The following is a 13,791-nucleotide window of genomic DNA, read 5'->3' on the forward strand; positions in this document are numbered from 1 at the left end:
CCAGGGAAATTGAAGTATGGGGATACTTGAGTTGTAGGCAGTCTAGTCCTGAAAGCTTTATCTCACTCTGCTCTGCTCCCTGCAGTGCTATCTCAAGGAAGCTGTGTGGTGAGGTGAGCTTCAATGTCGCCTGCACAGCAGTGGGCTTCCCAGAACCAGGCTGCGAGATCCCTGGCAGTGCTTCCTGCTGCTGCAACGCATGAGAAGCTTTTATTTTTCCCTTCTGTTGGTAGCTTTGCTTGCTCACAAAGGACATGTACTGTACAGTGTGTCTTGGGCAGCCCAGCTAAGCAGGCGTCCCTCCAGCAGCCTTCGGCTCTTTGAGCCCCAAACACTGAGGGGTGAGGGACTTTTGTTTGTTTTTCTTTCTGTCTTCAGTTGAGTTCTGTGTCTTGCCTGATCACTCAGCCAGAAAAACTCTCGTCTCTGTGGGTGGAGAGGAAGGGAGAGGGGAAAAAGTTGTGTTTGGCTGCAGTGCTTCTTTCTCACCCTGTGGCAGGTTTTGAGATGCCAAAGCTTTGTCCCAGCAGCTCCCACATGGATTGGTCTCGTTGGGGGTTCTGTCAGGGCCTTGGGAATAGGGCTGTAAACAAGACTTGTAAATGCCACCTATTTCTCTACCGCTGACTGCCTTCCCTGGCCCTAGGCACATGGTTAACTCTTCCTGGCCTTAATTTGCCCAATTACTGCCTTCCAGTATCTCAAAATCTTGGTAATTGGTACTGCTGGTTGTACACAGAGGCAGTGTACAACATTGGTTTGCAGAGAGGACAGTTTCAGTGTGGTTCCTGTTAGTCTGTAGCCAAATAAGCATGAAAACTCCTGTTCACTATGTTTAATATGACAGCTTGGAGTGACAACACAAGGCTTAGCTGTTGGTGCAGGGTTGCTTGACATTCCAGCATGGATGCTAACAGACAGTACTGGTGTGACCTTGTCTTGAAACTAAACTGTTACTTTGATCAGTTTGTTAGTTTGAGGTTGCTACTTGTCCACTGTTGAATCATGGGGTGGGTTTTGCCATGCCTTGAAGTGATGGAGTGAAAGTTGTAGTGCATGAACCGATTTTGTTCATTTAATGAGCTCAGACTAGAAATATTTTGCATGTCCACAGTGTATTTTCCTTGAGGAAGTATAAGACTTACGGTTATTGAACGTGATCAAGCCTTCCTGCCACGGAGGAGAAAGGGTTGTGCCCTCCAAGTGTCTGGGTTAAGCACAGTTAGAGTGGTTTGCATCTTTTATATCCATCTGCTGGTTCTTCTTGGGCTGCCTTCTTGTTGTGGGCATTGTGGGTCTAGTGTGCAGTACCTTGAGTTTCCATGCACACATCAAAGGCTTGCTGTCAGTGCCAGCATTGGGAACAGCAAGCTTGCAGCACAGTGGTTGGCTTCAGGTGCTGGGTTAATTTCTAAGAAAAGAAAAAACAATATTAAGCCGTTTCTGTCGTTTTAAAAGCAGGAAATCCTCATTAGCTGTAGTGCAGCATTATCAGCGCATTCCCACGCTGGTGCCAGCCTCAAGTCCCCTTCCCATGGCACAGCAGGCTTGGACAGGGCCATTGTGGCTCTTGTGAGCTGTATGTCTGGCTAGAAAAATCAAGGCTGTGCTGAACAAACAGACTTGGGATGCTCTGGCAGCTGCTAACCTGGTCAGTGCAATGGTCTTTGATCCCACATCCATAGTGAGTTTTCATGTTCATCCCCAAAGCATTAATGTTCTTGTAACTGATTTGGCTGAGAAATTTATGCCTGGGGAAGTCATAAACAACCTCTTTCCCCACCACTTAATGCCCTAAACACTAGTGTGACTTTTTTTTTATCTTCCAGAGCATCAATTTCAAGTGTCACAAATATGGATTTAAGTGTGGATTCTTCATAGCCTCTTTGGCTACACCTTTTGCAGAGGGCAAACAGGACACGTGCCTGTATTTTGCACAAGACAGATCTGTGTCTCTAGTGCAGATGATTATCAGGCAACTGAAAACAGAAGGAATGTGTTTCTTCTCATCATGGACTTGCTGCTTATTTCTTTCCTCATTTGATGCAAGACCACTTTACTACACTTCTGCCTCCAAATCATCTGCTGCAGGGCTTGGTTTGGCTCGGTATCTTTTTCATGAAAAGCTTCCAACACTATTCCCTATCAAAATATAGATAACAAATACCATGGATTCTTGTTTTGTGTGAGTGTGGAGGGAGAGGGGGGCTGGGAGATGTTGTTTTGAGGAAGGGCCATGTAAAAAATCTCTCTCAGCTCCATTCATGTAATCAGTGTTTAGCATTTTTATTATGTGCTTCAGCCCGGTCCCGTTAACTCAATTGTTCTGAGATGACTTATCTGAAAGAGAAAGAGGTTTGTTAAGTTAATTGGCTCTGGAATTACTGCATTTAATATCTGTAATTGGTATTATTATTCTAGTCTGGTTGTGTCCTCGGGTTTTCAGTGAGTAGAAATTAATATGGAAACCTGTACTTTCTGTTGTGGTTGCTGGCAGAGCCTCACTTGGGGTTGCTCTTTAATGAGCCTGCTCAGTGCTGCTTTTAGCAAAAAGTGGGGCTGGTGACATGGAGGGGTGTGAGAACCCTGCTTGAAGATGTCTGTTTAATCCTAGCTCCAGGGAGAACTCCCTGCTCAGACTGAGGTGGGGCTTCTCCAGGAGGACTGCTCTGGCTTAGGTCCCAGAGTGCTTTCTGGAAGAAGGAAAGTGCTGTTTGCTCCCTGGACCAGGGCACAAGTGACTTGAACACAGTGCAGGGAGGAAAGCACCTGCAGGGGTCTGCCACGCTTGTGACCATTGAGGGCTTTCTGACTGCCCACTTGGACTGATGACCCTGGGATTAATATTGCACACTTTACTTGAAAGAGGCTTTTTACAGTCCTTTTAAGAACTGTAAATACAGGGAAGATACAGATCCTTGGAAATTGAATTGTAAATGTGCAGCTGGAAAATTAATTTTAGGAGGGAACAAGCATGGAATAAACTGGTATTTCCAATCCTGACTGCGCTGCCTCAAATTGTTTGGAGAAGGGATAACTTCTGCCAGTGTGGTGTGTTTTGCTCCTGTTGACAGCACGATTTCTGACCAATTATCAGATCTTACAACCAAAGCTATTCTCTTCCCTCACAGCTCTTCAGTTTGGCCAAAACTGTTTTTTCCTTCATCAGGCAAAGTGAAAGCTTCCGTAGTGATTACTGACAGCATTGTGAACTTGGGTGAGCTGTGGCATGACTTGATTCTCTAAACTGCAAAGCACAGGCAACATGTCAGTAGCTGTAATGGGATCTCTGCAACCAGCAGAAAATGTACCGTAGGTTGGAACTTGGTGTTGGTGGGAGGATGCTGAAAAGGAAGGAGAGGCTGCTGGATGGTGTGCCAAGAAAGTAAAGGGGTTGGGGTAGGAGCTAGAAGTTGGAGGAAGGACAGCGTAAACAGGTAGCAGATGAGGGGCATGGGGAGAAAATGAGAGGTGTCTGTGTAAAATGGGGAGGAAATGAGGATCTACTTTCAGTTCCTCCCAAGCATTTCTTTTGAAGCTCATGTATTTATTTCTGCTCTGTTCCCTGGTAATCCCTAGGTAACTTGCTCTGGCAAAGGGCTGGAAGGTAACGAGCTGCAGAGTGCTGGGCTGCTGTTGAGTTTGATGTGTGGATGTGGCTTCTTGTCCAGGAGTCAGGCAAGGCACCCGGGAGGTGTTCAAAAGAGGTGTGCAGCCACCCTCACTGGCCTGGAGTAAGACCAAACCCTGCCCTGCATGTAGGGCACGAGAGTTGTTCCCTCCACTGTACCTACCATGGCAATGAGTTTGCTCCTGGAAGCCTGATTTATTTGGAGAGTAGGCGCACAGCTGCCTGATGAGAGCTTCATTTCAAAGAAAAGACTACTGCTCAGCTGGGCCATGTGTCTGTTCAGAGCAGTGTCCTGTGTGGAGGCACTAGTGAATGCTTAGTGAAGACCAGGTGTTTATAGTGACTCCCCTTCTGTTTCCTCCTACCCTGTAACATGCAGGAACCTCCAGAACTGGAAATTGCCAAGTTTGCATTCCTGTGGTCCTGTAGATGAAACTGCTCCTCCATTTGCCCATACCAAATTAGGTGTGGTCTTTGCAGTACCTGCAAGATGTGAGTAAAACCAGGTGTTGGTTGCGCGTCTACCCTCACGTGCTAGCAGGACAACTTCAGGAATCCTGCTTTCCTCTCCTTGATCTCTTGTTCTCTGCTTTAGTTTGCTTGGCAAAAACACAGTTCTGCATTGCCTCTCCAGCACCAGAATAAGAGATGAGCTGGACTGTCATCTGCATTTGCAGTCCTGATGGAAATTAAGAACTAAATTCAAGTTCTAGAGGTTGCTTCTTTTTGGGGTGCTGTGAGCTGGGAAGAGTACTAGAGCCATACTGTAGCTATATGAGACACTTAAAAAGAAATGGATAATATTGATTTGCAGAAGGAAAGTGCCTTAGAGGCAGTGGGTAAACACACTGTGGGTAAGGGAACCCTTTTCCCACTCCAGCTGCCTGTGTGGATGCCTGGAGCTTTTGTAAAGAAATTTTCCACAGTCTGATGCACACATTGTAGAATTAAGGACAAACTTTGCTGCCACCGTTCTGAAACTATTTCCTTATTATTTGAATCTTTGCTAGGAAAAATCTCAAGGCTTTTTTTTTCACCATGTCTCTGAGTCCTCTCTGAGCATCAAAAGATGCTGTCAGCCTTTCAGAGGAGTCACATTTTCTGAGGTTTTGCCTGATTTGTGTTGGTTTCGTTTGGTTGGGGTGTTTTTTAAAGTCTTCTTAGTTTGAAGTTGGGGTGGTACAATAATGCAGCTCCCATCTGGGAACTATTTTAGTTTTAATTTGAAAAAACAGACTATAAAGCACACTCATAAAAACAGTTTGTCCTTTCCAATGTACTAGAAAATGGTTCTCATCAGCCTCGTAGGGCACTCTACTGTCCTGTATTTAAGCTCCATGACATGTTCAGAGAGATTGTTACTGTGGGTTTTAATACAGGGTCATGCATAAATTTCCAGTATGGATCATTTGGGGAAGATTAATATTGAGAATGTGTTAATAATAAAGAATTTGTAGTTGCTGCAGATTTTGCAGCACTTGTTATGCACAAGTAGCTTAGTGGCTGTAAAGCTGCTGTCCAGTTTTGCTTGAAAATGAGATATTCTCAAAGGATGTACTTAAAATCAAGTGTGCCTGTATGTGTGCATGCGTACTCCAGCCTTGCTGTGAACGAGTAGTTGACGTATTCTCGAATGGAGACAGGCTAAGATTATTGCTGGGCTTGTTCAGCCTGGAGAAGAGAAGGCTCTGGGACGCCTTAGAGCGGCTTCCAGTGCCTAAAGGGGCCAACAAGAGCTCTGGAGAGGGACTTTTGACAAGGGCCTGTAGGGACAAGACAAGGGGGAATGGCTTTAACCTGACAGAGGGGAGATTGAGATGAGATTTAGGCAGAAGTTGTTCCCTGTGAGGGTGCTGAGGCTCTGGCACAGGGTGCCCAGAGAAGCTGTGGCTGCCCCATCCCTGGCAGTGTTCAAGGCCAGGTTGGATGGGGCTTGGAGCAACCTGGTCTAGTGGAAGGTGTCCCTGTCTGTGGGAGGGGGGTGGAACTAGGTGAACTTCAAGGTCCCTTCCAACACAAGTCATTCTGTGATTTTATGATACAAGCAAGCCAAGGTTCATACCTCCCACAGGCAGCAGAAACACTGGTGTAGAAGTCATGGACATGTCACTGTGAGTATGATGCTTAAATTTTTAGAAGAGGCGATCTTGTGGTGAGCAAGGAGCATGGCTTACCTTGCTGGGAAGATTCCTGGACAGAACAAGTTTCAAGTTTGCCTCTGAACTGGCTTCTGGTTGGATCTGCATTGTGTAGGACTGCAGAAAAAGTTACCTGGTTCTTAATCTGTGACAAGTGAGATGATTGTTTGTGTAGTAATTATTTACATTGTTGAAAAGAGAGGGGGAAGATGCTGCAAGCTGGTGTGAAGACAGCCTGGATCTGGAATGAGTTCTGAAGCATTGCAGTGCCTCAACCTTCCACACAAGTGTGGGCATTCCATTATCTTATGTTTTGGGTATTGCCTGTGGGCTATCAGTGCTTCAATTTCATCATCTACTCCCTTCTGTCTACTCTATGTACTCCTGCCACTTTGTTGTCACTTCATTGGGACCTGCAGGGTTCAACAGCAGGGTACACAGGGAGTTCACCTGTCATGGCAGTAACCTGGAACTGTCCAGATGTGCTCAGCAGTTTTCCACAGACTTCTGAAAACCAGCTTCTGCTCCCTGATTTTGGCTTTTTAGCACCCATTGTGTCTCCAGCTCTGCTCAGAGCAATTGAGTTTGTGTTACAAGGTTGGGAGTAAGGCACCACTTAATAGTTTAAGAATTTACCAGCTGATACTATTAATTTTCCATAGGGTGATACAGATTTCCCAGCTTTGATTCAGTGCTCTTATTCATGAGCCTGACAGAGCCTGTGCATCTCCCTCACCCCCAGGATGGTCCCTTGATTAAGTCATTTGTGCTTTATGGGACCTCATGGGGAGCCTGTGCTGCCAGAAGTAATGAGCTGAAAAGACCAGCAGTGTCAGATTATACTGGCATCCTGCAAAGATCTCATTCACTTCTGATTCCTTGTTGTTGTTCTTGGTGGGCTTGGTTATGATGCCATCTGATCTTTGTGCTGCAGAATGTTTTGCAGCTTGGCTATGGAGAAGCAGAGCTGGGCAAGGAATCCTGCATAGCAGCAAGGTGTCTGGCAGTGTTTAACCTGCAAGGGTTCTAACTGCCCAGCTTCTCCTTCATCCCAAGCAGTACTTGCTTCAGGGCTTGTTGGAGACTTTAAAAAAAATAAAAAGCAAAGCAGCCGGCAAAGTGCTTTTGTGTAACGTGAAATCCTGATTATGGAAATGTTAATCGTGTATCACAACACGCATTCATCTTCTGCCTGCTCAGAAGTCCTGGTGAGGCCTGTGCATAAACAGAAGGATGTTTAAAGAGCATTTTGCTTAAAATGCATTTGTTAGGGTGCCTATGTAGAACTGATACCTTCATAGCTAAAATCCATGTTTCTGTTTGTGAAGCAGCATTGGTGTGTTGAGTAACTTTTATGCTTTTATGGTGAATAAAATGTCCAGGCCTTTTTCCAAAGGAACATGCAGCCTAAATTGGATAATGCAGCAAAACCAAATAGTGGAGAAAGGTGAGTGAAGAGGCCTGAGAGGGGACTGCTGCAGGTTTTTGTCTGGGAGAGGTGAATGGTGGCGTTCCCAAACTTCTCCTTGCTAGCATTTCCCTGTAACTAATCTCATAAAAATAGTTGGTGTACATGTAACTTAAGATGTGATTATTTTGAACAGAGGTAAGGTATGGTGATCAAGGGGTTGTGCTTTTATTATACCTTCTTTTCCCACAAGCAATGTTTGAAGCTGGAGGTTGATTTTTAAGGCTCTGAAGGGAGATGAGGGCCTTTGGCTTGCAGACCCCACACACATTCCCCATCCAGATCAGTGGCCAAGAGAGGGGAAGAATTCCTGAGTGAGCATCTGGCAAAAAGGTGTCCTGAACTGCCCCTGGGAGGAATGTACCTGCTTCTCTCTTTTCCTTCCACTTCAGATTGATCCTAGACACACCACCTAGTGCCTAATGTTTGGTGGTATAAAAGCTTTATCTGCAGTTAAGCCAGATTTTCTCTTCTCAGTGTATTTGGGCCTGATGCTAACACCCATTATTTAAAGTTTGCCAGACTTTGTGTTTTAAAATCCCTGGATTTGGTTGCTCTTATTTTGTCAAACCTTATTTCACTTTCCATCTGATTATCTCCTGGGAGGTGTGCTTTTTGGGAAGAGTCTAGCAAAAGCTGTTCAGCTGTTTTGAAGAACGAGACTGAGAAAATACAGTTAATTAAAAATTTTTTTTCAGCATAAACCATAAGGGCATAGTGACCATTTCAAGTCACTGTGCCCCTGCACTGGGGAGCAATGATTTGATGTTTGGCAGATATCTTTTTTGCAGTTCTCAAAAAAGTCCACCAAAGTTGAGCCAATTTGGAAGCATGTGGGGGAACAGCAGGGGGAGGGAACTGTTGGAGGAAGGAGAAAAGCTGTATTGCTCAAGCATTGCTGAATACCACCCTTGAGCTGGATCCTCCCCTTGCTGTTGCTATAGTGTGTCATTTGGGGGAAGCTGCTGGAAACAGTCTCTTCAGAAATACCATTCTCAGAGCAGTATGTGGTTTTGAAGGCCCTGGATCTAGGTTTGCAGGGTTAGTGGGGTTCATTGGAACCTGTCTTCTCTGTGTGGGCCTGTGTGTGAAAATGTATATATAGCTGTACGTTGGTGAAGACAGTAAAATATATCTATATAGAGATATATTGAGGTCTGAGGCATCCCCACATTAACCTAAATTGCAGGTCCTGGTCCATCCCTGCCTCTGAGGCTCATGTCTTTATGGAAGGACAACCATAATGTCTTAAGAACTTCATTGAGTTGAAACTGCTTCAGAAGATTTTAGAAGTGTTGTAAGAAAACACAGTTGTACAAATCTTATTTCTGTAAGAAACTAAGCTGCAACTGGCCTCAGGGGAGGTGTTTCACACCCTCAAGTGTTAGGCAGAGCATCAGTGAGATGTAGAGTGTGGGACATGAATGTTCTGGTACCCACCTCTACCCTGGTGGCAGTCAGTGTCTGCAGGAAGCAGACAGGCAAATTGCTGTGACCCTGTAGAAATGGAGACCCAGCAGAGCAGAACCTGTCCCCACAAAGGACATCTTGGATCAGGCTCTGCAAATTCATCTTGATACATCATATGCTGAAGTTTGCAGAACGGGGACCCGAAGCCTTATGGCTTCTCTGTGCTCCTGCTGCTTGGGCTGATGCATTGGCCAGTTTGTATTGTGCATGATGGTGAGGATAATGACCTTTCTTTTTCTTTTTCGTGGAGGTAGTAGTGACCTGCAGGAAAAAGAAATGCAGTGAGGCAATGCAGAGGATTTTGTGTCAGTCTTCCTTAATAAAGGGAAGTTCTAATTGCAGGATAGTTAAGTTGAGCAGACATCTCATGTCTTCTCTATTTGCCCAGCAGGAATTAGTAAGTGCATAGATAAGATTCTTCTGTAACAAAACAAACAAGAAAATGACCTACTTGACTTAAAGCTGAAGCCTACGTCAAAATGCAGCGCTTGGGGTAGGTGGAATCACAGTAGCTCTAAGAGCCTCTGGACTTTAATGATCTTCTAATACAGCTTTTGCACATGTTAAAATTATGGAATAAAGCATTGCTGGTAGCACAAAGCAAGGTTCTTCTGGTGATTAAGGCCTGTGGAAGTACGGGATGGGAAGACGAAAGTGTGAGAGTCACTAAAGAATGTATTTGCCTTAAATCTCAGGCAAATACTTTTTCCAGTTTTTCAAGTTATGTTGATTTGATAGATAGTGGAGAAGCAGATTAATTTTTTTAAGGATGACTTCACCTGCTTAATCATTTTTCTCTTGAAAAGTGGAAAGAAATTGAGTGTAGTATCTTGGGCTTATGGGTAGGAGTGGGTTCTCTGAGCTCATGGTGAAATGCTGCTCTGAACAAATTCAGTTTTGTGTGACTAGGCAGTGTCAAAGCTGTCACAGAGATAGCGTAAGCTCACGTCTCTGCTCTTTTTTTGTCAGTGTAGGAAATAAAAGTCATGTAAAGGCTGTGATAAAGCTGTAGCACTCTAAATGTGATCATGGGAGTTCTTAGGAATAGCTGCATCCTTGCTGTTCTTGTGATTTTCATCGAGTACACAGTCACTGCTGAAAAAAATCTGTGGACTTCATAAAACTGATGGAGTAATAAATCGTTACAAGAATATGATAAATGACTTGGAGTAATCCAGATGACTTGGAAACTGCAGTCCCACAAATCATGTGTGAAATGACCCGCAATGAAGTTGCACATGGAGGAGCAAGCAGCATGGGCCATGCCTGAGGGAAAGGGCTCTGCCCTGGAGAAGCAGTCACTATGAAAAGGTGCTTGTGGTTGTAGTGAACAGCCAAGTCCACTTGAATTCCCAGGGTGGTGGTGCAGTAAGAAGTGTTCAATTCCGTCTATGGACATGGGAACTGGAAAAATAGGAACAAAGGATATTTTTACTTCCCAAACATCCTGTGTGAAAATACTGCTGGAATAGCTTATTTAGCTCTGCTGTCCGTATTTTAAAATAGACATGGGAGAAGCTAGAGAACATGCAGGAGGAGCAGCAGGGCAGCATTTGGAATGGTGAGAAAATAGCCAGACTTGAACTTTTTAAATCTCCTTCGGTGTTTGTTGGGTCAAGAAAAAGACTGAAACACAACTCCCTTTTGTGGCAAGAGGTGCTGGATGCTGCTGAGGTTGTTGGAGAGGACCAGCCTTTTGGAAAGTGGCACTTGAAGGTAGACATGGGCTGCAATCAATCGTTAAACAAATTACCAGGAAGGGATGGATTCACTACCTCTTTGTATTGAGTCTGGATGCATCTTTGGAAGTTGTATTTTGACTAAAAATGGGTAACTGGGTTTCCTGGGAGTTACTTTTGCTTTATGTATGGGAATGTTGAGGTACAGAGAGGGTGAGGCTGTTCTGCTTGTGCAGAAGGGGTCCATGGCATGGTCACAAACTTAAGTGATGATGTGTATCAGTCCAGTATCTGTCACAAAATTAAGACCATGTGAGGAAGTGGGTTCTTAACACCTCATGGCAGCACAGTTCTGTGCTGTGACACCAGCTTGGTGATGTTGAGTAAAGGGAGTTCTTCTCTTTCTTGGAGGCAAAACCCCATAGCATCATTTTTGCTGTGAAGGCAAAATGCCTTTGTGAAACAGGGTGATTTCGCATAGTAAAATGCAGAAATTTCTTGGACTGTTGCCTTTTGAATGAATTTCTGCAGTGGACTGGAAGCGTAGAGTTTTCTGGAAGGGAATTGTTGCTGCTTCTCTGTGTTTTATCTGTCTGTGGAAGAAGGGAGGACTTCTGTGCTGAGACAGACTCTAGCATGCCTCTTGCTCTTCTTTGAAGCACCTAATTTGCCCCTCCACTGGCATGCCAATTCTTGGTCCCGCACAACTGGTTTAATGTGAAAAGGATTTGTGCTGTCCCCAGCCGTGGGCTATGAGTTTGGGTAAGGAGGGACAAGCCAGCCACAGAGGACCTTAACTTGAAGGTCCGGTTCTTACCTCTGAAAGTCTTGGGCGCAAGAAGTGTGTGCAAAGTGGCTTCTTTTATGAGTTACCGGGGGGGGGGGGGGGGGGGGGGGGGGGGGGGGAGATATCTTTCTTCCCCAGAGTAAGTCCTGATGCTGTCTCTTGTCTCTTTACTCCGTGTTGATAAACAGTAGGGGTAACAGTGCCAGAGGAAGTATCTTGTTTTCCTTATCCACCCTCATTTCTGAATTGAACATCCTTGTGCATTCTTTCTTGTCTTATGCTAAGCCCTGCTTCCCCTGTACAAACTTCCTCATGTGCATCAACATGTCAGCTCCATTGGCAGATGTGAGCTTGCCGAGGAAAGGAGTCTTTGGTTGGGATTTAGAGAGTCACCAAGTCACCTGAAGGCGCATGGTCAAGAATGTGTCTCCTGCAAGAGGACATGAATGGGACATTTTGGCTTTAGGAGCAGGTGACTGGGGACACACAGTGTGAGCTTCACCCTTTCTTGTCTGATGGCAAGCTGCTAGTCATCTATACAGTAAATTAGTTTAAATCACTTTCCCTTCCAACGACTCAGCAGGCAGGCAGTAGCTTTTAGGGCATCTCTAGCCTGTTCAACTTTCAATTACAAGTCTAAACCCAAGCTGGCATAGTCTTTGAAGGTAAAGGCTAAGGAGAAGGCAGTAGAAACTAATTCTCTACTAGCAGGTTTGGATTTGATTCTTGGGGGGGGGAGAGGAGGGAAATATTTTTTCAGTTTGTTTCTGGGAAATGAATTGGTTTTGTTCAGGTTTGCAGAAGAAACCAGCTGTTTATCCTTAGTCTTCACCAGCCTTTTAAAATGCCTCTCTTGCAGTGGGATCATAAAATCTTTGACCTTCTCCCTGCTCAGCAACAACAGGTTTTAATTTCACTGTTTGTTTGATTTTGTTTACTAAAGGGGAAGCTAGCGAAGGGCTCTCTGGGGTTTTCTGCTATGCTTCCCCCCGCCCTCCCCCAGACCCCTTCTGCCTTGTCCCATTGCAGTCGGCACTGTAACCCTGGCATAACAACAGGCACCCCAAAGAGTCTTTCACTTCTAGCTCTGTTCTCTATGTGTTGTTTTTTTTTCCAGAGTATTAATATGCTGAGTAGCCTCTGTGCTAAAACAAGGCATAAACAATTCAGACAGCAAATGCTATTGAGCAAGTGCAGTTAATGGACCCAGATGGTTATGTTGCCAGTTTATGTGACATGTTGCCTGCATTAGCCTGGGAAACTTTCTGCTCTTTGATATTTAAGAGCTGTTTGATGTTTTGTGTTACCCAACCTGCTGCTGGACTTTGGCATCTCCTTAATGGCACTTGGTACTGCAGGTATGGGGGTGCCAGAGCTGCCTCCTGCTCAACCTTGTGTCATGTCTCTGTCCTGAACGTGGTCAGCTCAGCAGCTTTGGCAGAGAGACCCTTGGGGAGACGCCAGCATGTGTGTACATAGTGGAGCTGGTTGCAGCTTCCTGCTGCTCCATAGGCATATTTCTGTATTAGGTTGCAATATTTGCCTACCCTAATGCAGAAGAATGGGCTTAAATAGCCATACTGGAAATGAATTTTAGATACACAACAGCATGCCTGACAATGTGAAAAATAATGATGGTACAGGAAGATGAAGAAAATAACCAGACTGGATGAGAGCCTTGAAAGAAGAAAAAGTAGGGAAGCAAGTGGACATAATTGTTGGGAAAGGGTGAGATGAAAGCAGGTTGTGATGTTTTTGTGATCGAGAGGTAAAGGAAAAAGCTTTACAGTGGTCACTGTGGGGATGAGCAAAACAAAATGGACAAATTTATCTGGCTAGCGAAGAGCTGAGAAAACTGATGTGGTTAAACATTCCAAGATGCTATTTAGTGCTGCGTGTTTCATTTTTGGCCCTCCCCAGCCAACATGGATTGCTCCAGGCCACCTGGGGCTGCAAATTGTCCATCCCCGCTTCCTGTAGGGCAGGATCCATGTGCAGATCCTAACTGCTGGTTTTAATTTCCAGGAGGATGTAGTTCATATTTGTTTATGTTGGAGCAGTGAGCTGGAGACGCCAGGAGGAGACCATGTGTTTAGGAGCAGGCTGGAACCCGGAGAGCAGAGGAACCTTCCTGGGCACCTCTGCATCAGCCATGCCCCACTCTGCCTTGCCCCTGTGTTCCTGCTGCCTTCTTCCAGCCCCTCATCACAGCAGTGCAATGCACTGACCCTCCCTGTGGTACATGATACAAAATTAATGTTTCCTTGTTGTACCCATCTTTGCTGAGACATAAGGACAGGTTTAATCCCTACTTTATGTATTCGAACTGTCTACATGCTGGACTTCTTCCATCTTCCAGCAGTTGGTGGTGAGCTCGATGACATAGTGTGGTTGCTCAGAGCTTCCTTTTTACTTTTCCAAAGTGACTTTTCCTTTTCCAAGTGATTCTTTCATGCATACAGGCTCGTTGAGGCTCTCTGAGGCAGGCATCTGTCTCTTGCTTTTCTCCGATGGACAGCAGCGTTGAGGCACGCAGTTAAAGTGTGATGGTGGGGTGGCGGCAGACGTTGGTAATTGTTGTCTCTGCAGCCATTCTGCTCTGTCTGTGCCAAATGCAA

The 13,791-nt window shown here is 45.1% G+C and overlaps 1 protein-coding gene across 8 annotated transcripts in view; it reads left to right on the top strand.

The window, feature by feature from the left end:
* Nucleotides 1–13,791, top strand: part of EXTL3 (exostosin like glycosyltransferase 3) — a 155,053-nt gene that overhangs the window by 72,652 nt on the left and 68,610 nt on the right. Inside the window, exon 1 of one of the 8 annotated variants that reach the window (XM_034060578.1) lies at nucleotides 10,325–10,423. The exons of the other annotated variants lie outside the window; for them this stretch is intronic. The gene's annotated coding sequence lies outside the window, so the exon portion shown is untranslated. Of the gene's footprint in view, nucleotides 1–10,324; nucleotides 10,424–13,791 lie in introns of those variants that run through there. 8 annotated transcript variants of the gene reach the window in all.

Source organism: Melopsittacus undulatus, chromosome 3 (assembly GCF_012275295.1).
Source record: "Melopsittacus undulatus isolate bMelUnd1 chromosome 3, bMelUnd1.mat.Z, whole genome shotgun sequence".
NCBI lineage: Eukaryota > Metazoa > Chordata > Aves > Psittaciformes > Psittaculidae > Melopsittacus > Melopsittacus undulatus.